Source organism: Crinia signifera, chromosome 11, assembly GCF_055691185.1.
Source record: "Crinia signifera chromosome 11, ASM5569118v1, whole genome shotgun sequence".
In the NCBI taxonomy this organism is placed as follows: Eukaryota; Metazoa; Chordata; class Amphibia; order Anura; family Myobatrachidae; genus Crinia; species Crinia signifera.
The window spans coordinates 8,620,400-8,636,995 of NC_139227.1; the positions used below are offsets into that span (position 1 = coordinate 8,620,400).

The window sequence follows — 16,596 nt, forward strand, 5'->3', positions numbered from 1 at the left end:
TCCGGCCTTTGCCGACGCCTCCCCCAAGTCAGTCCTCGTTAGTATAGTGGTGAGTATCCCCGCCTGTCACGCGGGAGACCGGGGTTCGATTCCCCGACGGGGAGGACGATACAAGTTTTTATGGAGTTCGGCGTTTGATTGCGCCTGGTTATGGACACTCAAGTCCGAATCTAATGGTAGGGTCAAATATACACCTTGGTTTTTGTATATTTCTCTAAATATATATACACAGAGTAAGGAGATGCGTGGCCAAATACACCGTTTCATTTCGACACCTCACCCTGACTTGGTTTTATGGTGTCAATGCCAGTTCCGACTTTGCCGACGCCTCCCCCAAGTCAGTCCTCGTTAGTATAGTGGTGAGTATCCCCGCCTGTCACGCGGGAGACCGGGGTTCGATTCCCCGACGGGGAGGACGATACAAGTTTTTATGGAGTTCGGCGTTTGATTGCGCCTGGTTATGGACACTCAAAGTCCGAATCTAATGGTAGGGTCAAATATACACCTTGGTTTTTGTATATTTCTCTAAATATATATACACAGAGTAAGGAGATGCGTGGCCAAATACACCGTTTCATTTCGACACCTCACCCTGACTTGGTTTTATGGGTGTAATGCCAGTTCCGACTTTGCCGACGCCTCCCCCAAGTCAGTCCTCGTTAGTATAGTGGTGAGTATCCCCGCCTGTCACGCGGGAGACCGGGGTTCGATTCCCCGACGGGGAGGACGATACAAGTTTTTATGGGAGTTCGGCGTTTGATTGCGCCTGGTTATGGACACTCAAAGTCCGAATCTAATGGTAGGGTCAAATATACACCTTGGTTTTTGTATATTTCTCTAAATATATATACACAGAGTAAGGAGATGCGTGGCCAAATACACCGTTTCATTTCGACACCTCACCCTGACTTGGTTTTATGGGTGTAATGCCAGTTCCGACTTTGCCGACGCCTCCCCCAAGTCAGTCCTCGTTAGTATAGTGGTGAGTATCCCCGCCTGTCACGCGGGAGACCGGGGTTCGATTCCCCGACGGGGAGGACGATACAAGTTTTTATGGAGTTCGGCGTTTGATTGCGCCTGGTTATGGACACTCAAAGTCCGAATCTAATGGTAGGGTCAAATATACACCTTGGTTTTTGTATATTTCTCTAAATATATATACACAGAGTAAGGAGATGCGTGGCCAAATACACCGTTTCATTTCGACACCTCACCCTGACTTGGTTTTATGGGTGTAATGCCAGTTCCGACTTTGCCGACGCCTCCCCCAAGTCAGTCCTCGTTAGTATAGTGGTGAGTATCCCCGCCTGTCACGCGGGAGGACCGGGGTTCGATTCCCCGACGGGGAGGACGATACAAGTTTTTATGGAGTTCGGCGTTTGATTGCGCCTGGTTATGGACACTCAAAGTCCGAATCTAATGGTAGGGTCAAATATACACCTTGGTTTTTGTATATTTCTCTAAATATATATACACAGAGTAAGGAGATGCGTGGCCAAATACACCGTTTCATTTCGACACCTCACCCTGACTTGGTTTTATGGGTGTAATGCCAGTTCCGACTTTGCCGACGCCTCCCCCAAGTCAGTCCTCGTTAGTATAGTGGTGAGTATCCCCGCCTGTCACGCGGGAGACCGGGGTTCGATTCCCCGACGGGGAGGACGATACAAGTTTTTATGGAGTTCGGCGTTTGATTGCGCCTGGTTATGGACACTCAAAGTCCGAATCTAATGGTAGGGTCAAATATACACCTTGGTTTTTGTATATTTCTCTAAATATATATACACAGAGTAAGGAGATGCGTGGCCAAATACACCGTTTCATTTCGACACCTCACCCTGACTTGGTTTTATGGGTGTAATGCCAGTTCCGACTTTGCCGACGCCTCCCCCAAGTCAGTCCTCGTTAGTATAGTGGTGAGTATCCCCGCCTGTCACGCGGGAGACCGGGGTTCGATTCCCCGACGGGGAGGACGATACAAGTTTTTATGGAGTTCGGCGTTTGATTGCGCCTGGTTATGGACACTCAAAGTCCGAATCTAATGGTAGGGTCAAATATACACCTTGGTTTTTGTATATTTCTCTAAATATATATACACAGAGTAAGGAGATGCGTGGCCAAATACACCGTTTCATTTCGACACCTCACCCTGACTTGGTTTTATGGGTGTAATGCCAGTTCCGACTTTGCCGACGCCTCCCCCAAGTCAGTCCTCGTTAGTATAGTGGTGAGTATCCCCGCCTGTCACGCGGGAGACCGGGGTTCGATTCCCCGACGGGGAGGACGATACAAGTTTTTATGGAGTTCGGCGTTTGATTGCGCCTGGTTATGGACACTCAAAGTCCGAATCTAATGGTAGGGTCAAATATACACCTTGGTTTTTGTATATTTCTCTAAATATATATACACAGAGTAAGGAGATGCGTGGCCAAATACACCGTTTCATTTCGACACCTCACCCTGACTTGGTTTTATGGGTGTAATGCCAGTTCCGACTTTGCCGACGCCTCCCCCAAGTCAGTCCTCGTTAGTATAGTGGTGAGTATCCCCGCCTGTCACGCGGGAGACCGGGGTTCGATTCCCCGACGGGGAGGACGATACAAGTTTTTATGGAGTTCGGCGTTTGATTGCGCCTGGTTATGGACACTCAAAGTCCGAATCTAATGGTAGGGTCAAATATACACCTTGGTTTTTGTATATTTCTCTAAATATATATACACAGAGTAAGGAGATGCGTGGCCAAATACACCGTTTCATTTCGACACCTCACCCTGACTTGGTTTTATGGGTGTAATGCCAGTTCCGACTTTGCCGACGCCTCCCCCAAGTCAGTCCTCGTTAGTATAGTGGTGAGTATCCCCGCCTGTCACGCGGGAGACCGGGGTTCGATTCCCCGACGGGGAGGACGATACAAGTTTTTATGGAGTTCGGCGTTTGATTGCGCCTGGTTATGGACACTCAAAGTCCGAATCTAATGGTAGGGTCAAATATACACCTTGGTTTTTGTATATTTCTCTAAATATATATACACAGAGTAAGGAGATGCGTGGCCAAATACACCGTTTCATTTCGACACCTCACCCTGACTTGGTTTTATGGGTGTAATGCCAGTTCCGACTTTGCCGACGCCTCCCCCAAGTCAGTCCTCGTTAGTATAGTGGTGAGTATCCCCGCCTGTCACGCGGGGAGACCGGGGTTCGATTCCCCGACGGGGAGGACGATACAAGTTTTTATGGAGTTCGGCGTTTGATTGCGCCTGGTTATGGACACTCAAAGTCCGAATCTAATGGTAGGGTCAAATATACACCTTGGTTTTTGTATATTTCTCTAAATATATATACACAGAGTAAGGAGATGCGTGGCCAAATACACCGTTTCATTTCGACACCTCACCCTGACTTGGTTTTATGGGTGTAATGCCAGTTCCGACTTTGCCGACGCCTCCCCCAAGTCAGTCCTCGTTAGTATAGTGGTGAGTATCCCCGCCTGTCACGCGGGAGACCGGGGTTCGATTCCCCGACGGGGAGGACGATACAAGTTTTTATGGAGTTCGGCGTTTGATTGCGCCTGGTTATGGACACTCAAAGTCCGAATCTAATGGTAGGGTCAAATATACACCTTGGTTTTTGTATATTTCTCTAAATATATATACACAGAGTAAGGAGATGCGTGGCCAAATACACCGTTTCATTTCGACACCTCACCCTGACTTGGTTTTATGGGTGTAATGCCAGTTCCGACTTTGCCGACGCCTCCCCCAAGTCAGTCCTCGTTAGTATAGTGGTGAGTATCCCCGCCTGTCACGCGGGAGACCGGGGTTCGATTCCCCGACGGGGAGGACGATACAAGTTTTTATGGAGTTCGGCGTTTGATTGCGCCTGGTTATGGACACTCAAAGTCCGAATCTAATGGTAGGGTCAAATATACACCTTGGTTTTTGTATATTTCTCTAAATATATATACACAGAGTAAGGAGATGCGTGGCCAAATACACCGTTTCATTTCGACACCTCACCCTGACTTGGTTTTATGGGTGTAATGCCAGTTCCGACTTTGCCGACGCCTCCCCCAAGTCAGTCCTCGTTAGTATAGTGGTGAGTATCCCCGCCTGTCACGCGGGAGACCGGGGTTCGACTTCCCCGACGGGGAGGACGATACAAGTTTTTATGGAGTTCGGCGTTTGATTGCGCCTGGTTATGGACACTCAAAGTCCGAATCTAATGGTAGGGTCAAATATACACCTTGGTTTTTGTATATTTCTCTAAATATATATACACAGAGTAAGGAGATGCGTGGCCAAATACACCGTTTCATTTCGACACCTCACCCTGACTTGGTTTTATGGGTGTAATGCCAGTTCCGACTTTGCCGACGCCTCCCCCAAGTCAGTCCTCGTTAGTATAGTGGTGAGTATCCCCGCCTGTCACGCGGGAGACCGGGGTTCGATTCCCCGACGGGGAGGACGATACAAGTTTTTATGGAGTTCGGCGTTTGATTGCGCCTGGTTATGGACACTCAAAGTCCGAATCTAATGGTAGGGTCAAATATACACCTTGGTTTTTGTATATTTCTCTAAATATATATACACAGAGTAAGGAGATGCGTGGCCAAATACACCGTTTCATTTCGACACCTCACCCTGACTTGGTTTTATGGGTGTAATGCCAGTTCCGACTTTGCCGACGCCTCCCCCAAGTCAGTCCTCGTTAGTATAGTGGTGAGTATCCCCGCCTGTCACGCGGGAGACCGGGGTTCGATTCCCCGACGGGGAGGACGATACAAGTTTTTATGGAGTTCGGCGTTTGATTGCGCCTGGTTATGGACACTCAAAGTCCGAATCTAATGGTAGGGTCAAATATACACCTTGGTTTTTGTATATTTCTCTAAATATATATACACAGAGTAAGGAGATGCGTGGCCAAATACACCGTTTCATTTCGACACCTCACCCTGACTTGGTTTTATGGGTGTAATGCCAGTTCCGACTTTGCCGACGCCTCCCCCAAGTCAGTCCTCGTTAGTATAGTGGTGAGTATCCCCGCCTGTCACGCGGGAGACCGGGGTTCGATTCCCCGACGGGGAGGACGATACAAGTTTTTATGGAGTTCGGCGTTTGATTGCGCCTGGTTATGGACACTCAAAGTCCGAATCTAATGGTAGGGTCAAATATACACCTTGGTTTTTGTATATTTCTCTAAATATATATACACAGAGTAAGGAGATGCGTGGCCAAATACACCGTTTCATTTCGACACCTCACCCTGACTTGGTTTTATGGGTTGTAATGCCAGTTCCGACTTTGCCGACGCCTCCCCCAAGTCAGTCCTCGTTAGTATAGTGGTGAGTATCCCCGCCTGTCACGCGGGAGACCGGGGTTCGATTCCCCGACGGGGAGGACGATACAAGTTTTTATGGAGTTCGGCGTTTGATTGCGCCTGGTTATGGACACTCAAAGTCCGAATCTAATGGTAGGGTCAAATATACACCTTGGTTTTTGTATATTTCTCTAAATATATATACACAGAGTAAGGAGATGCGTGGCCAAATACACCGTTTCATTTCGACACCTCACCCTGACTTGGTTTTATGGGTGTAATGCCAGTTCCGACTTTGCCGACGCCTCCCCCAAGTCAGTCCTCGTTAGTATAGTGGTGAGTATCCCCGCCTGTCACGCGGGAGACCGGGGTTCGATTCCCCGACGGGGAGGACGATACAAGTTTTTATGGAGTTCGGCGTTTGATTGCGCCTGGTTATGGACACTCAAAGTCCGAATCTAATGGTAGGGTCAAATATACACCTTGGTTTTTGTATATTTCTCTAAATATATATACACAGAGTAAGGAGATGCGTGGCCAAATACACCGTTTCATTTCGACACCTCACCCTGACTTGGTTTTATGGGTGTAATGCCAGTTCCGACTTTGCCGACGCCTCCCCCAAGTCAGTCCTCGTTAGTATAGTGGTGAGTATCCCCGCCTGTCACGCGGGAGACCGGGGTTCGATTCCCCGACGGGGAGGACGATACAAGTTTTTATGGAGTTCGGCGTTTGATTGCGCCTGGTTATGGACACTCAAAGTCCGAATCTAATGGTAGGGTCAAATATACACCTTGGTTTTTGTATATTTCTCTAAATATATATACACAGAGTAAGGAGATGCGTGGCCAAATACACCGTTTCATTTCGACACCTCACCCTGACTTGGTTTTATGGGTGTAATGCCAGTTCCGACTTTGCCGACGCCTCCCCCAAGTCAGTCCTCGTTAGTATAGTGGTGAGTATCCCCGCCTGTCACGCGGGAGACCGGGGTTCGATTCCCCGACGGGGAGGACGATACAAGTTTTTATGGAGTTCGGCGTTTGATTGCGCCTGGTTATGGACACTCAAAGTCCGAATCTAATGGTAGGGTCAAATATACACCTTGGTTTTTGTATATTTCTCTAAATATATATACACAGAGTAAGGAGATGCGTGGCCAAATACACCGTTTCATTTCGACACCTCACCCTGACTTGGTTTTATGGGTGTAATGCCAGTTCCGACTTTGCCGACGCCTCCCCCAAGTCAGTCCTCGTTAGTATAGTGGTGAGTATCCCCGCCTGTCACGCGGGAGACCGGGGTTCGATTCCCCGACGGGGAGGACGATACAAGTTTTTATGGAGTTCGGCGTTTGATTGCGCCTGGTTATGGACACTCAAAGTCCGAATCTAATGGTAGGGTCAAATATACACCTTGGTTTTTGTATATTTCTCTAAATATATATACACAGAGTAAGGAGATGCGTGGCCAAATACACCGTTTCATTTCGACACCTCACCCTGACTTGGTTTTATGGGTGTAATGCCAGTTCCGACTTTGCCGACGCCTCCCCCAAGTCAGTCCTCGTTAGTATAGTGGTGAGTATCCCCGCCTGTCACGCGGGAGACCGGGGTTCGATTCCCCGACGGGGAGGACGATACAAGTTTTTATGGAGTTCGGCGTTTGATTGCGCCTGGTTATGGACACTCAAAGTCCGAATCTAATGGTAGGGTCAAATATACACCTTGGTTTTTGTATATTTCTCTAAATATATATACACAGAGTAAGGAGATGCGTGGCCAAATACACCGTTTCATTTCGACACCTCACCCTGACTTGGTTTTATGGGTGTAATGCCAGTTCCGACTTTGCCGACGCCTCCCCCAAGTCAGTCCTCGTTAGTATAGTGGTGAGTATCCCCGCCTGTCACGCGGGAGACCGGGGTTCGATTCCCCGACGGGGAGGACGATACAAGTTTTTATGGAGTTCGGCGTTTGATTGCGCCTGGTTATGGACACTCAAAGTCCGAATCTAATGGTAGGGTCAAATATACACCTTGGTTTTTGTATATTTCTCTAAATATATATACACAGAGTAAGGAGATGCGTGGCCAAATACACCGTTTCATTTCGACACCTCACCCTGACTTGGTTTTATGGGTGTAATGCCAGTTCCGACTTTGCCGACGCCTCCCCCAAGTCAGTCCTCGTTAGTATAGTGGTGAGTATCCCCGCCTGTCACGCGGGGAGACCGGGGTTCGATTCCCCGACGGGGAGGACGATACAAGTTTTTATGGAGTTCGGCGTTTGATTGCGCCTGGTTATGGACACTCAAAGTCCGAATCTAATGGTAGGGTCAAATATACACCTTGGTTTTTGTATATTTCTCTAAATATATATACACAGAGTAAGGAGATGCGTGGCCAAATACACCGTTTCATTTCGACACCTCACCCTGACTTGGTTTTATGGGTGTAATGCCAGTTCCGACTTTGCCGACGCCTCCCCCAAGTCAGTCCTCGTTAGTATAGTGGTGAGTATCCCCGCCTGTCACGCGGGAGACCGGGGTTCGATTCCCCGACGGGGAGGACGATACAAGTTTTTATGGAGTTCGGCGTTTGATTGCGCCTGGTTATGGACACTCAAAGTCCGAATCTAATGGTAGGGTCAAATATACACCTTGGTTTTTGTATATTTCTCTAAATATATATACACAGAGTAAGGAGATGCGTGGCCAAATACACCGTTTCATTTCGACACCTCACCCTGACTTGGTTTTATGGGTGTAATGCCAGTTCCGACTTTGCCGACGCCTCCCCCAAGTCAGTCCTCGTTAGTATAGTGGTGAGTATCCCCGCCTGTCACGCGGGAGACCGGGGTTCGATTCCCCGACGGGGAGGACGATACAAGTTTTTATGGAGTTCGGCGTTTGATTGCGCCTGGTTATGGACACTCAAAGTCCGAATCTAATGGTAGGGTCAAATATACACCTTGGTTTTTGTATATTTCTCTAAATATATATACACAGAGTAAGGAGATGCGTGGCCAAATACACCGTTTCATTTCGACACCTCACCCTGACTTGGTTTTATGGGTGTAATGCCAGTTCCGACTTTGCCGACGCCTCCCCCAAGTCAGTCCTCGTTAGTATAGTGGTGAGTATCCCCGCCTGTCACGCGGGAGACCGGGGTTCGATTCCCCGACGGGGAGGACGATACAAGTTTTTATGGAGTTCGGCGTTTGATTGCGCCTGGTTATGGACACTCAAAGTCCGAATCTAATGGTAGGGTCAAATATACACCTTGGTTTTTGTATATTTCTCTAAATATATATACACAGAGTAAGGAGATGCGTGGCCAAATACACCGTTTCATTTCGACACCTCACCCTGACTTGGTTTTATGGGTGTAATGCCAGTTCCGACTTTGCCGACGCCTCCCCCAAGTCAGTCCTCGTTAGTATAGTGGTGAGTATCCCCGCCTGTCACGCGGGAGACCGGGGTTCGATTCCCCGACGGGGAGGACGATACAAGTTTTTATGGAGTTCGGCGTTTGATTGCGCCTGGTTATGGACACTCAAAGTCCGAATCTAATGGTAGGGTCAAATATACACCTTGGTTTTTGTATATTTCTCTAAATATATATACACAGAGTAAGGAGATGCGTGGCCAAATACACCGTTTCATTTCGACACCTCACCCTGACTTGGTTTTATGGGTGTAATGCCAGTTCCGACTTTGCCGACGCCTCCCCCAAGTCAGTCCTCGTTAGTATAGTGGTGAGTATCCCCGCCTGTCACGCGGGAGACCGGGGTTCGATTCCCCGACGGGGAGGACGATACAAGTTTTTATGGAGTTCGGCGTTTGATTGCGCCTGGTTATGGACACTCAAAGTCCGAATCTAATGGTAGGGTCAAATATACACCTTGGTTTTTGTATATTTCTCTAAATATATATACACAGAGTAAGGAGATGCGTGGCCAAATACACCGTTTCATTTCGACACCTCACCCTGACTTGGTTTTATGGGTGTAATGCCAGTTCCGACTTTGCCGACGCCTCCCCCAAGTCAGTCCTCGTTAGTATAGTGGTGAGTATCCCCGCCTGTCACGCGGGAGACCGGGGTTCGATTCCCCGACGGGGAGGACGATACAAGTTTTTATGGAGTTCGGCGTTTGATTGCGCCTGGTTATGGACACTCAAAGTCCGAATCTAATGGTAGGGTCAAATATACACCTTGGTTTTTGTATATTTCTCTAAATATATATACACAGAGTAAGGAGATGCGTGGCCAAATACACCGTTTCATTTCGACACCTCACCCTGACTTGGTTTTATGGGTGTAATGCCAGTTCCGACTTTGCCGACGCCTCCCCCAAGTCAGTCCTCGTTAGTATAGTGGTGAGTATCCCCGCCTGTCACGCGGGAGACCGGGGTTCGATTCCCCGACGGGGAGGACGATACAAGTTTTTATGGAGTTCGGCGTTTGATTGCACCTGGTTATGGACACTCAAAGTCCGAATCTAATGGTAGGGTCAAATATACACCTTGGTTTTTGTATATTTCTCTAAATATATATACACAGAGTAAGGAGATGCGTGGCCAAATACACCGTTTCATTTCGACACCTCACCCTGACTTGGTTTTATGGGTGTAATGCCAGTTCCGACTTTGCCGACGCCTCCCCCAAGTCAGTCCTCGTTAGTATAGTGGTGAGTATCCCCGCCTGTCACGCGGGAGACCGGGGTTCGATTCCCCGACGGGGAGGACGATACAAGTTTTTATGGAGTTCGGCGTTTGATTGCGCCTGGTTATGGACACTCAAAGTCCGAATCTAATGGTAGGGTCAAATATACACCTTGGTTTTTGTATATTTCTCTAAATATATATACACAGAGTAAGGAGATGCGTGGCCAAATACACCGTTTCATTTCGACACCTCACCCTGACTTGGTTTTATGGGTGTAATGCCAGTTCCGACTTTGCCGACGCCTCCCCCAAGTCAGTCCTCGTTAGTATAGTGGTGAGTATCCCCGCCTGTCACGCGGGAGACCGGGGTTCGATTCCCCGACGGGGAGGACGATACAAGTTTTTATGGAGTTCGGCGTTTGATTGCGCCTGGTTATGGACACTCAAAGTCCGAATCTAATGGTAGGGTCAAATATACACCTTGGTTTTTGTATATTTCTCTAAATATATATACACAGAGTAAGGAGATGCGTGGCCAAATACACCGTTTCATTTCGACACCTCACCCTGACTTGGTTTTATGGGTGTAATGCCAGTTCCGACTTTGCCGACGCCTCCCCCAAGTCAGTCCTCGTTAGTATAGTGGTGAGTATCCCCGCCTGTCACGCGGGAGACCGGGGTTCGATTCCCCGACGGGGAGGGCGATACAAGTTTTTATGGAGTTCGGCGTTTGATTGCGCCTGGTTATGGACACTCAAAGTCCGAATCTAATGGTAGGGTCAAATATACACCTTGGTTTTTGTATATTTCTCTAAATATATATACACAGAGTAAGGAGATGCGTGGCCAAATACACCGTTTCATTTCGACACCTCACCCTGACTTGGTTTTATGGGTGTAATGCCAGTTCCGACTTTGCCGACGCCTCCCCCAAGTCAGTCCTCGTTAGTATAGTGGTGAGTATCCCCGCCTGTCACGCGGGAGACCGGGGTTCGATTCCCCGACGGGGAGGACGATACAAGTTTTTATGGAGTTCGGCGTTTGATTGCGCCTGGTTATGGACACTCAAAGTCCGAATCTAATGGTAGGGTCAAATATACACCTTGGTTTTTGTATATTTCTCTAAATATATATACACAGAGTAAGGAGATGCGTGGCCAAATACACTGTTTCATTTCGACACCTCACCCTGACTTGGTTTTATGGGTGTAATGCCAGTTCCGACTTTGCCGACGCCTCCCCCAAGTCAGTCCTCGTTAGTATAGTGGTGAGTATCCCCGCCTGTCACGCGGGAGACCGGGGTTCGATTCCCCGACGGGGAGGACGATACAAGTTTTTATGGAGTTCGGCGTTTGATTGCGCCTGGTTATGGACACTCAAAGTCCGAATCTAATGGTAGGGTCAAATATACACCTTGGTTTTTGTATATTTCTCTAAATATATATACACAGAGTAAGGAGATGCGTGGCCAAATACACCGTTTCATTTCGACACCTCACCCTGACTTAGGTTTTATGGGTGTAATGCCAGTTCCGACTTTGCCGACGCCTCCCCCAAGTCAGTCCTCGTTAGTATAGTGGTGAGTATCCCCGCCTGTCACGCGGGAGACCGGGGTTCGATTCCCCGACGGGGAGGACGATACAAGTTTTTATGGAGTTCGGCGTTTGATTGCGCCTGGTTATGGACACTCAAAGTCCGAATCTAATGGTAGGGTCAAATATCCACCTTGGTTTTTGTATATTTCTCTAAATATATATACACAGAGTAAGGAGATGCGTGGCCAAATACACCGTTTCATTTCGACACCTCACCCTGACTTGGTTTTATGGGTGTAATGCCAGTTCCGACTTTGCCGACGCCTCCCCCAAGTCAGTCCTCGTTAGTATAGTGGTGAGTATCCCCGCCTGTCACGCGGGAGACCGGGGTTCGATTCCCCGACGGGGAGGCGATACAAGTTTTTATGGAGTTCGGCGTTTGATTGCGCCTGGTTATGGACACTCAAAGTCCGAATCTAATGGTAGGGTCAAATATACACCTTGGTTTTTGTATATTTCTCTAAATATATATACACAGAGTAAGGAGATGCGTGGCCAAATACACCGTTTCATTTCGACACCTCACCCTGACTTGGTTTTATGGGTGTAATGCCAGTTCCGACTTTGCCGACGCCTCCCCCAAGTCAGTCCTCGTTAGTATAGTGGTGAGTATCCCCGCCTGTCACGCGGGAGACCGGGGTTCGATTCCCCGACGGGGAGGACGATACAAGTTTTTATGGAGTTCGGCGTTTGATTGCGCCTGGTTATGGACACTCAAAGTCCGAATCTAATGGTAGGGTCAAATATACACCTTGGTTTTTGTATATTTCTCTAAATATATATACACAGAGTAAGGAGATGCGTGGCCAAATACACTGTTTCATTTCGACACCTCACCCTGACTTGGTTTTATGGGTGTAATGCCAGTTCCGACTTTGCCGACGCCTCCCCCAAGTCAGTCCTCGTTAGTATAGTGGTGAGTATCCCCGCCTGTCACGCGGGAGACCGGGGTTCGATTCCCCGACGGGGAGGACGATACAAGTTTTTATGGAGTTCGGCGTTTGATTGCGCCTGGTTATGGACACTCAAAGTCCGAATCTAATGGTAGGGTCAAATATACACCTTGGTTTTTGTATATTTCTCTAAATATATATACACAGAGTAAGGAGATGCGTGGCCAAATACACCGTTTCATTTCGACACCTCACCCTGACTTGGTTTTATGGGTGTAATGCCAGTTCCGACTTTGCCGACGCCTCCCCCAAGTCAGTCCTCGTTAGTATAGTGGTGAGTATCCCCGCCTGTCACGCGGGAGACCGGGATTCGATTCCTCCATCGGGGAGGACGATACAAGTTTTTATGGAGTTCGGCGTTTGATTGCGCCTGGTTATGGACACTCAAAGTCCGAATCTAATGGTAGGGTCAAATATACACCTTGGTTTTTGTATATTTCTCTAAATATATATACACAGAGTAAGGAGATGCGTGGCCAAATACACCGTTTCATTTCGACACCTCACCCTGACTTGGTTTTATGGGTGTAATGCCAGTTCCGACTTTGCCGACGCTTCCCCCAAGTCAGTCCTCGTTAGTATAGTGGTGAGTATCCCCGCCTGTCACGCGGGAGACCGGGGTTCGATTCCCCGACGGGGAGGACGATACAAGTTTTTATGGAGTTCGGCGTTTGATTGCGCCTGGTTATGGACACTCAAAGTCCGAATCTAATGGTAGGGTCAAATATACACCTTGGTTTTTGTATATTTCTCTAAATATATATACACAGAGTAAGGAGATGCGTGGCCAAATACACCGTTTCATTTCGACACCTCACCCTGACTTGGTTTTATGGGTGTAATGCCAGTTCCGACTTTGCCGACGCCTCCCCCAAGTCAGTCCTCGTTAGTATAGTGGTGAGTATCCCCGCCTGTCACGCGGGAGACCGGGGTTCGATTCCCCGACGGGGAGGACGATACAAGTTTTTATGGAGTTCGGCGTTTGATTGCGCCTGGTTATGGACACTCAAAGTCCGAATCTAATGGTAGGGTCAAATATACACCTTGGTTTTTGTATATTTCTCTAAATATATATACACAGAGTAAGGAGATGCGTGGCCAAATACACCGTTTCATTTCGACACCTCACCCTGACTTGGTTTTATGGGTGTAATGCCAGTTCCGACTTTGCCGACGCCTCCCCCAAGTCAGTCCTCGTTAGTATAGTGGTGAGTATCCCCGCCTGTCACGCGGGAGACCGGGGTTCAATTCCCCGACGGGGAGGACGATACAAGTTTTTATGGAGTTCGGCGTTTGATTGCGCCTGGTTATGGACACTCAAAGTCCGAATCTAATGGTAGGGTCAAATATACACCTTGGTTTTTGTATATTTCTCTAAATATATATACACAGAGTAAGGAGATGCGTGGCCAAATACACCGTTTCATTTCGACACCTCACCCTGACTTGGTTTTATGGGTGTAATGCCAGTTCCGACTTTGCCGACGCCTCCCCCAAGTCAGTCCTCGTTAGTATAGAGGTGAGTATCCCCGCCTGTCACGCGGGAGACCGGGGTTCGATTCCCCGACGGGGAGGACGATACAAGTTTTTATGGAGTTCGGCGTTTGATTGCGCCTGGTTATGGACACTCAAAGTCCGAATCTAATGGTAGGGTCAAATATACACCTTGGTTTTTGTATATTTCTCTAAATATATATACACAGAGTAAGGAGATGCGTGGCCAAATACACCGTTTCATTTCGACACCTCACCCTGACTTGGTTTTATGGGTGTAATGCCAGTTCCGACTTTGCCGACCCCTCCCCCAAGTCAGTCCTCGTTAGTATAGTGGTGAGTATCCCCGCCTGTCACGCGGGAGACCGGGGTTCGATTCCCCGACGGGGAGGACGATACAAGTTTTTATGGAGTTCGGCGTTTGATTGCGCCTGGTTATGGACACTCAAAGTCCGAATCTAATGGTAGGGTCAAATATACACCTTGGTTTTTGTATATTTCTCTAAATATATATACACAGAGTAAGGAGATGCGTGGCCAAATACACCGTTTCATTTCGACACCTCACCCTGACTTGGTTTTATGGGTGTAATGCCAGTTCCGACTTTGCCGACGCCTCCCCCAAGTCAGTCCTCGTTAGTATAGTGGTGAGTATCCCCGCCTGTCACGCGGGAGACCGGGGTTCGATTCCCCGACGGGGAGGACGATACAAGTTTTTATGGAGTTCGGCGTTTGATTGCGCCTGGTTATGGACACTCAAAGTCCGAATCTAATGGTAGGGTCAAATATACACCTTGGTTTTTGTATATTTCTCTAAATATATATACACAGAGTAAGGAGATGCGTGGCCAAATACACCGTTTCATTTCGACACCTCACCCTGACTTGGTTTTATGGGTGTAATGCCAGTTCCGACTTTGCCGACGCCTTCCCCAAGTCAGTCCTCGTTAGTATAGTGGTGAGTATCCCCGCCTGTCACGCGGGAGACCGGGGTTCGATTCCCCGACGGGGAGGACGATACAAGTTTTTATGGAGTTCGGCGTTTGATTGCGCCTGGTTATGGACACTCAAAGTCCGAATCTAATGGTAGGGTCAAATATACACCTTGGTTTTTGTATATTTCTCTAAATATATATACACAGAGTAAGGAGATGCGTGGCCAAATACACCGTTTCATTTCGACACCTCACCCTGACTTGGTTTTATGGGTGTAATGCCAGTTCCGACTTTGCCGACGCCTCCCCCAAGTCAGTCCTCGTTAGTATAGTGGTGAGTATCCCCGCCTGTCACGCGGGAGACCGGGGTTCGATTCCCCGACGGGGAGGACGATACAAGTTTTTATGGAGTTCGGCGTTTGATTGCGCCTGGTTATGGACACTCAAAGTCCGAATCTAATGGTAGGGTCAAATATACACCTTGGTTTTTGTATATTTCTCTAAATATATATACACAGAGTAAGGAGATGCGTGGCCAAATACACCGTTTCATTTCGACACCTCACCCTGACTTGGTTTTATGGGTGTAATGCCAGTTCCGACTTTGCCGACGCCTCCCCCCAAGTCAGTCCTCGTTAGTATAGTGGTGAGTATCCCCGCCTGTCACGCGGGAGACCGGGGTTCGATTCCCCGACGGGGAGGACGATACAAGTTTTTATGGAGTTCGGCGTTTGATTGCGCCTGGTTATGGACACTCAAAGTCCGAATCTAATGGTAGGGTCAAATATACACCTTGGTTTTTGTATATTTCTCTAAATATATATACACAGAGTAAGGAGATGCGTGGCCAAATACACCGTTTCATTTCGACACCTCTCCCTGACTTGGTTTTATGGGTGTAATGCCAGTTCCGACTTTGCCGACGCCTCCCCAAGTCAGTACTCGTTAGTATAGTGGTGAGTATCCCCGCCTGTCACGCGGGAGACCGGGGTTCGATTCCCCGACGGGGAGGACGATACAAGTTTTTATGGAGTTCGGCGTTTGATTGCGCCTGGTTATGGACACTCAAAGTCCGAATCTAATGGTAGGGTCAAATATACACCTTGGTTTTTGTATATTTCTCTAAATATATATACACAGAGTAAGGAGATGCGTGGCCAAATACACCGTTTCATTTCGACACCTCACCCTGACTTGGTTTTATGGGTGTAATGCCAGTTCCGACTTTGCCGACGCCTCCCCCAAGTCAGTCCTCGTTAGTATAGTGGTGAGTATCCCCGCCTGTCACGCGGGAGACCGGGGTTCGATTCCCCGACGGGGAGGACGATACAAGTTTTTATGGAGTTCGGCGTTTGATTGCGCCTGGTTATGGACACTCAAAGTCCGAATCTAATGGTAGGGTCAAATATACACCTTGGTTTTTGTATATTTCTCTAAATATATATACACAGAGTAAGGAGATGCGTGGCCAAATACACCGTTTCATTTCGACACCTCACCCTGACTTGGTTTTATGGGTGTAATGCCAGTTCCGACTTTGCCGACGCCTCCCCCAAGTCAGTCCTCGTTAGTATAGTGGTGAGTATCCCCGCCTGTCACGCGGGAGACTGGGGTTCGATTCCCTGACGGGGAGGAC

General features: G+C 48.3%; 53 non-coding genes across 53 annotated transcripts; all 53 read left to right on the forward strand.

The window, feature by feature from the left end:
- The first annotated feature begins 32 nt into the window (after positions 1-32).
- TRNAD-GUC (transfer RNA aspartic acid (anticodon GUC)) lies at positions 33-104 on the forward strand. Its single transcript has one exon. It is a non-coding gene; the product is annotated as a tRNA-Asp (tRNA).
- A 238-nt stretch (positions 105-342) lies between these two features.
- Positions 343-414, forward strand: TRNAD-GUC (transfer RNA aspartic acid (anticodon GUC)). Its single transcript has one exon. It is a non-coding gene; the product is annotated as a tRNA-Asp (tRNA).
- A 239-nt stretch (positions 415-653) lies between these two features.
- Positions 654-725, forward strand: TRNAD-GUC (transfer RNA aspartic acid (anticodon GUC)). The gene has a single exon. It is a non-coding gene; the product is annotated as a tRNA-Asp (tRNA).
- Positions 726-965: 240 nt separating this feature from the next.
- On the forward strand, positions 966-1,037 carry TRNAD-GUC (transfer RNA aspartic acid (anticodon GUC)). The gene has a single exon. It is a non-coding gene; the product is annotated as a tRNA-Asp (tRNA).
- Positions 1,038-1,276: 239 nt separating this feature from the next.
- Positions 1,277-1,349, forward strand: TRNAD-GUC (transfer RNA aspartic acid (anticodon GUC)). Its single transcript has one exon. It is a non-coding gene; the product is annotated as a tRNA-Asp (tRNA).
- A 239-nt stretch (positions 1,350-1,588) lies between these two features.
- Positions 1,589-1,660, forward strand: TRNAD-GUC (transfer RNA aspartic acid (anticodon GUC)). The gene has a single exon. It is a non-coding gene; the product is annotated as a tRNA-Asp (tRNA).
- A 239-nt stretch (positions 1,661-1,899) lies between these two features.
- On the forward strand, positions 1,900-1,971 carry TRNAD-GUC (transfer RNA aspartic acid (anticodon GUC)). The gene has a single exon. It is a non-coding gene; the product is annotated as a tRNA-Asp (tRNA).
- Positions 1,972-2,210: 239 nt separating this feature from the next.
- Positions 2,211-2,282, forward strand: TRNAD-GUC (transfer RNA aspartic acid (anticodon GUC)). Its single transcript has one exon. It is a non-coding gene; the product is annotated as a tRNA-Asp (tRNA).
- A 239-nt stretch (positions 2,283-2,521) lies between these two features.
- Positions 2,522-2,593, forward strand: TRNAD-GUC (transfer RNA aspartic acid (anticodon GUC)). Its single transcript has one exon. It is a non-coding gene; the product is annotated as a tRNA-Asp (tRNA).
- A 239-nt stretch (positions 2,594-2,832) lies between these two features.
- TRNAD-GUC (transfer RNA aspartic acid (anticodon GUC)) lies at positions 2,833-2,904 on the forward strand. The gene has a single exon. It is a non-coding gene; the product is annotated as a tRNA-Asp (tRNA).
- Positions 2,905-3,143: 239 nt separating this feature from the next.
- Positions 3,144-3,216, forward strand: TRNAD-GUC (transfer RNA aspartic acid (anticodon GUC)). The gene has a single exon. It is a non-coding gene; the product is annotated as a tRNA-Asp (tRNA).
- Positions 3,217-3,455: 239 nt separating this feature from the next.
- On the forward strand, positions 3,456-3,527 carry TRNAD-GUC (transfer RNA aspartic acid (anticodon GUC)). The gene has a single exon. It is a non-coding gene; the product is annotated as a tRNA-Asp (tRNA).
- A 239-nt stretch (positions 3,528-3,766) lies between these two features.
- On the forward strand, positions 3,767-3,838 carry TRNAD-GUC (transfer RNA aspartic acid (anticodon GUC)). The gene has a single exon. It is a non-coding gene; the product is annotated as a tRNA-Asp (tRNA).
- Positions 3,839-4,077: 239 nt separating this feature from the next.
- Positions 4,078-4,150, forward strand: TRNAD-GUC (transfer RNA aspartic acid (anticodon GUC)). The gene has a single exon. It is a non-coding gene; the product is annotated as a tRNA-Asp (tRNA).
- A 239-nt stretch (positions 4,151-4,389) lies between these two features.
- TRNAD-GUC (transfer RNA aspartic acid (anticodon GUC)) lies at positions 4,390-4,461 on the forward strand. The gene has a single exon. It is a non-coding gene; the product is annotated as a tRNA-Asp (tRNA).
- A 239-nt stretch (positions 4,462-4,700) lies between these two features.
- Positions 4,701-4,772, forward strand: TRNAD-GUC (transfer RNA aspartic acid (anticodon GUC)). The gene has a single exon. It is a non-coding gene; the product is annotated as a tRNA-Asp (tRNA).
- Positions 4,773-5,011: 239 nt separating this feature from the next.
- TRNAD-GUC (transfer RNA aspartic acid (anticodon GUC)) lies at positions 5,012-5,083 on the forward strand. Its single transcript has one exon. It is a non-coding gene; the product is annotated as a tRNA-Asp (tRNA).
- Positions 5,084-5,323: 240 nt separating this feature from the next.
- TRNAD-GUC (transfer RNA aspartic acid (anticodon GUC)) lies at positions 5,324-5,395 on the forward strand. The gene has a single exon. It is a non-coding gene; the product is annotated as a tRNA-Asp (tRNA).
- A 239-nt stretch (positions 5,396-5,634) lies between these two features.
- On the forward strand, positions 5,635-5,706 carry TRNAD-GUC (transfer RNA aspartic acid (anticodon GUC)). The gene has a single exon. It is a non-coding gene; the product is annotated as a tRNA-Asp (tRNA).
- Positions 5,707-5,945: 239 nt separating this feature from the next.
- On the forward strand, positions 5,946-6,017 carry TRNAD-GUC (transfer RNA aspartic acid (anticodon GUC)). Its single transcript has one exon. It is a non-coding gene; the product is annotated as a tRNA-Asp (tRNA).
- A 239-nt stretch (positions 6,018-6,256) lies between these two features.
- Positions 6,257-6,328, forward strand: TRNAD-GUC (transfer RNA aspartic acid (anticodon GUC)). The gene has a single exon. It is a non-coding gene; the product is annotated as a tRNA-Asp (tRNA).
- Positions 6,329-6,567: 239 nt separating this feature from the next.
- Positions 6,568-6,639, forward strand: TRNAD-GUC (transfer RNA aspartic acid (anticodon GUC)). The gene has a single exon. It is a non-coding gene; the product is annotated as a tRNA-Asp (tRNA).
- Positions 6,640-6,878: 239 nt separating this feature from the next.
- TRNAD-GUC (transfer RNA aspartic acid (anticodon GUC)) lies at positions 6,879-6,950 on the forward strand. Its single transcript has one exon. It is a non-coding gene; the product is annotated as a tRNA-Asp (tRNA).
- A 239-nt stretch (positions 6,951-7,189) lies between these two features.
- TRNAD-GUC (transfer RNA aspartic acid (anticodon GUC)) lies at positions 7,190-7,261 on the forward strand. The gene has a single exon. It is a non-coding gene; the product is annotated as a tRNA-Asp (tRNA).
- A 239-nt stretch (positions 7,262-7,500) lies between these two features.
- On the forward strand, positions 7,501-7,573 carry TRNAD-GUC (transfer RNA aspartic acid (anticodon GUC)). Its single transcript has one exon. It is a non-coding gene; the product is annotated as a tRNA-Asp (tRNA).
- A 239-nt stretch (positions 7,574-7,812) lies between these two features.
- On the forward strand, positions 7,813-7,884 carry TRNAD-GUC (transfer RNA aspartic acid (anticodon GUC)). Its single transcript has one exon. It is a non-coding gene; the product is annotated as a tRNA-Asp (tRNA).
- A 239-nt stretch (positions 7,885-8,123) lies between these two features.
- TRNAD-GUC (transfer RNA aspartic acid (anticodon GUC)) lies at positions 8,124-8,195 on the forward strand. Its single transcript has one exon. It is a non-coding gene; the product is annotated as a tRNA-Asp (tRNA).
- Positions 8,196-8,434: 239 nt separating this feature from the next.
- Positions 8,435-8,506, forward strand: TRNAD-GUC (transfer RNA aspartic acid (anticodon GUC)). Its single transcript has one exon. It is a non-coding gene; the product is annotated as a tRNA-Asp (tRNA).
- Positions 8,507-8,745: 239 nt separating this feature from the next.
- TRNAD-GUC (transfer RNA aspartic acid (anticodon GUC)) lies at positions 8,746-8,817 on the forward strand. The gene has a single exon. It is a non-coding gene; the product is annotated as a tRNA-Asp (tRNA).
- A 239-nt stretch (positions 8,818-9,056) lies between these two features.
- On the forward strand, positions 9,057-9,128 carry TRNAD-GUC (transfer RNA aspartic acid (anticodon GUC)). The gene has a single exon. It is a non-coding gene; the product is annotated as a tRNA-Asp (tRNA).
- A 239-nt stretch (positions 9,129-9,367) lies between these two features.
- TRNAD-GUC (transfer RNA aspartic acid (anticodon GUC)) lies at positions 9,368-9,439 on the forward strand. The gene has a single exon. It is a non-coding gene; the product is annotated as a tRNA-Asp (tRNA).
- A 239-nt stretch (positions 9,440-9,678) lies between these two features.
- On the forward strand, positions 9,679-9,750 carry TRNAD-GUC (transfer RNA aspartic acid (anticodon GUC)). The gene has a single exon. It is a non-coding gene; the product is annotated as a tRNA-Asp (tRNA).
- Positions 9,751-9,989: 239 nt separating this feature from the next.
- On the forward strand, positions 9,990-10,061 carry TRNAD-GUC (transfer RNA aspartic acid (anticodon GUC)). Its single transcript has one exon. It is a non-coding gene; the product is annotated as a tRNA-Asp (tRNA).
- Positions 10,062-10,300: 239 nt separating this feature from the next.
- Positions 10,301-10,372, forward strand: TRNAD-GUC (transfer RNA aspartic acid (anticodon GUC)). The gene has a single exon. It is a non-coding gene; the product is annotated as a tRNA-Asp (tRNA).
- Positions 10,373-10,611: 239 nt separating this feature from the next.
- Positions 10,612-10,683, forward strand: TRNAD-GUC (transfer RNA aspartic acid (anticodon GUC)). The gene has a single exon. It is a non-coding gene; the product is annotated as a tRNA-Asp (tRNA).
- A 239-nt stretch (positions 10,684-10,922) lies between these two features.
- On the forward strand, positions 10,923-10,994 carry TRNAD-GUC (transfer RNA aspartic acid (anticodon GUC)). The gene has a single exon. It is a non-coding gene; the product is annotated as a tRNA-Asp (tRNA).
- Positions 10,995-11,233: 239 nt separating this feature from the next.
- On the forward strand, positions 11,234-11,305 carry TRNAD-GUC (transfer RNA aspartic acid (anticodon GUC)). The gene has a single exon. It is a non-coding gene; the product is annotated as a tRNA-Asp (tRNA).
- Positions 11,306-11,545: 240 nt separating this feature from the next.
- TRNAD-GUC (transfer RNA aspartic acid (anticodon GUC)) lies at positions 11,546-11,617 on the forward strand. The gene has a single exon. It is a non-coding gene; the product is annotated as a tRNA-Asp (tRNA).
- Positions 11,618-11,856: 239 nt separating this feature from the next.
- On the forward strand, positions 11,857-11,928 carry TRNAD-GUC (transfer RNA aspartic acid (anticodon GUC)). Its single transcript has one exon. It is a non-coding gene; the product is annotated as a tRNA-Asp (tRNA).
- A 238-nt stretch (positions 11,929-12,166) lies between these two features.
- Positions 12,167-12,238, forward strand: TRNAD-GUC (transfer RNA aspartic acid (anticodon GUC)). Its single transcript has one exon. It is a non-coding gene; the product is annotated as a tRNA-Asp (tRNA).
- Positions 12,239-12,477: 239 nt separating this feature from the next.
- Positions 12,478-12,549, forward strand: TRNAD-GUC (transfer RNA aspartic acid (anticodon GUC)). The gene has a single exon. It is a non-coding gene; the product is annotated as a tRNA-Asp (tRNA).
- Positions 12,550-13,100: 551 nt separating this feature from the next.
- TRNAD-GUC (transfer RNA aspartic acid (anticodon GUC)) lies at positions 13,101-13,172 on the forward strand. The gene has a single exon. It is a non-coding gene; the product is annotated as a tRNA-Asp (tRNA).
- A 239-nt stretch (positions 13,173-13,411) lies between these two features.
- TRNAD-GUC (transfer RNA aspartic acid (anticodon GUC)) lies at positions 13,412-13,483 on the forward strand. Its single transcript has one exon. It is a non-coding gene; the product is annotated as a tRNA-Asp (tRNA).
- Positions 13,484-13,722: 239 nt separating this feature from the next.
- Positions 13,723-13,794, forward strand: TRNAD-GUC (transfer RNA aspartic acid (anticodon GUC)). The gene has a single exon. It is a non-coding gene; the product is annotated as a tRNA-Asp (tRNA).
- Positions 13,795-14,033: 239 nt separating this feature from the next.
- TRNAD-GUC (transfer RNA aspartic acid (anticodon GUC)) lies at positions 14,034-14,105 on the forward strand. The gene has a single exon. It is a non-coding gene; the product is annotated as a tRNA-Asp (tRNA).
- A 239-nt stretch (positions 14,106-14,344) lies between these two features.
- TRNAD-GUC (transfer RNA aspartic acid (anticodon GUC)) lies at positions 14,345-14,416 on the forward strand. The gene has a single exon. It is a non-coding gene; the product is annotated as a tRNA-Asp (tRNA).
- Positions 14,417-14,655: 239 nt separating this feature from the next.
- Positions 14,656-14,727, forward strand: TRNAD-GUC (transfer RNA aspartic acid (anticodon GUC)). The gene has a single exon. It is a non-coding gene; the product is annotated as a tRNA-Asp (tRNA).
- Positions 14,728-14,966: 239 nt separating this feature from the next.
- TRNAD-GUC (transfer RNA aspartic acid (anticodon GUC)) lies at positions 14,967-15,038 on the forward strand. Its single transcript has one exon. It is a non-coding gene; the product is annotated as a tRNA-Asp (tRNA).
- A 239-nt stretch (positions 15,039-15,277) lies between these two features.
- On the forward strand, positions 15,278-15,349 carry TRNAD-GUC (transfer RNA aspartic acid (anticodon GUC)). The gene has a single exon. It is a non-coding gene; the product is annotated as a tRNA-Asp (tRNA).
- A 240-nt stretch (positions 15,350-15,589) lies between these two features.
- Positions 15,590-15,661, forward strand: TRNAD-GUC (transfer RNA aspartic acid (anticodon GUC)). Its single transcript has one exon. It is a non-coding gene; the product is annotated as a tRNA-Asp (tRNA).
- A 238-nt stretch (positions 15,662-15,899) lies between these two features.
- Positions 15,900-15,971, forward strand: TRNAD-GUC (transfer RNA aspartic acid (anticodon GUC)). The gene has a single exon. It is a non-coding gene; the product is annotated as a tRNA-Asp (tRNA).
- A 239-nt stretch (positions 15,972-16,210) lies between these two features.
- Positions 16,211-16,282, forward strand: TRNAD-GUC (transfer RNA aspartic acid (anticodon GUC)). Its single transcript has one exon. It is a non-coding gene; the product is annotated as a tRNA-Asp (tRNA).
- Positions 16,283-16,521: 239 nt separating this feature from the next.
- On the forward strand, positions 16,522-16,593 carry TRNAD-GUC (transfer RNA aspartic acid (anticodon GUC)). The gene has a single exon. It is a non-coding gene; the product is annotated as a tRNA-Asp (tRNA).
- Positions 16,594-16,596: the final 3 nt, after the last annotated feature.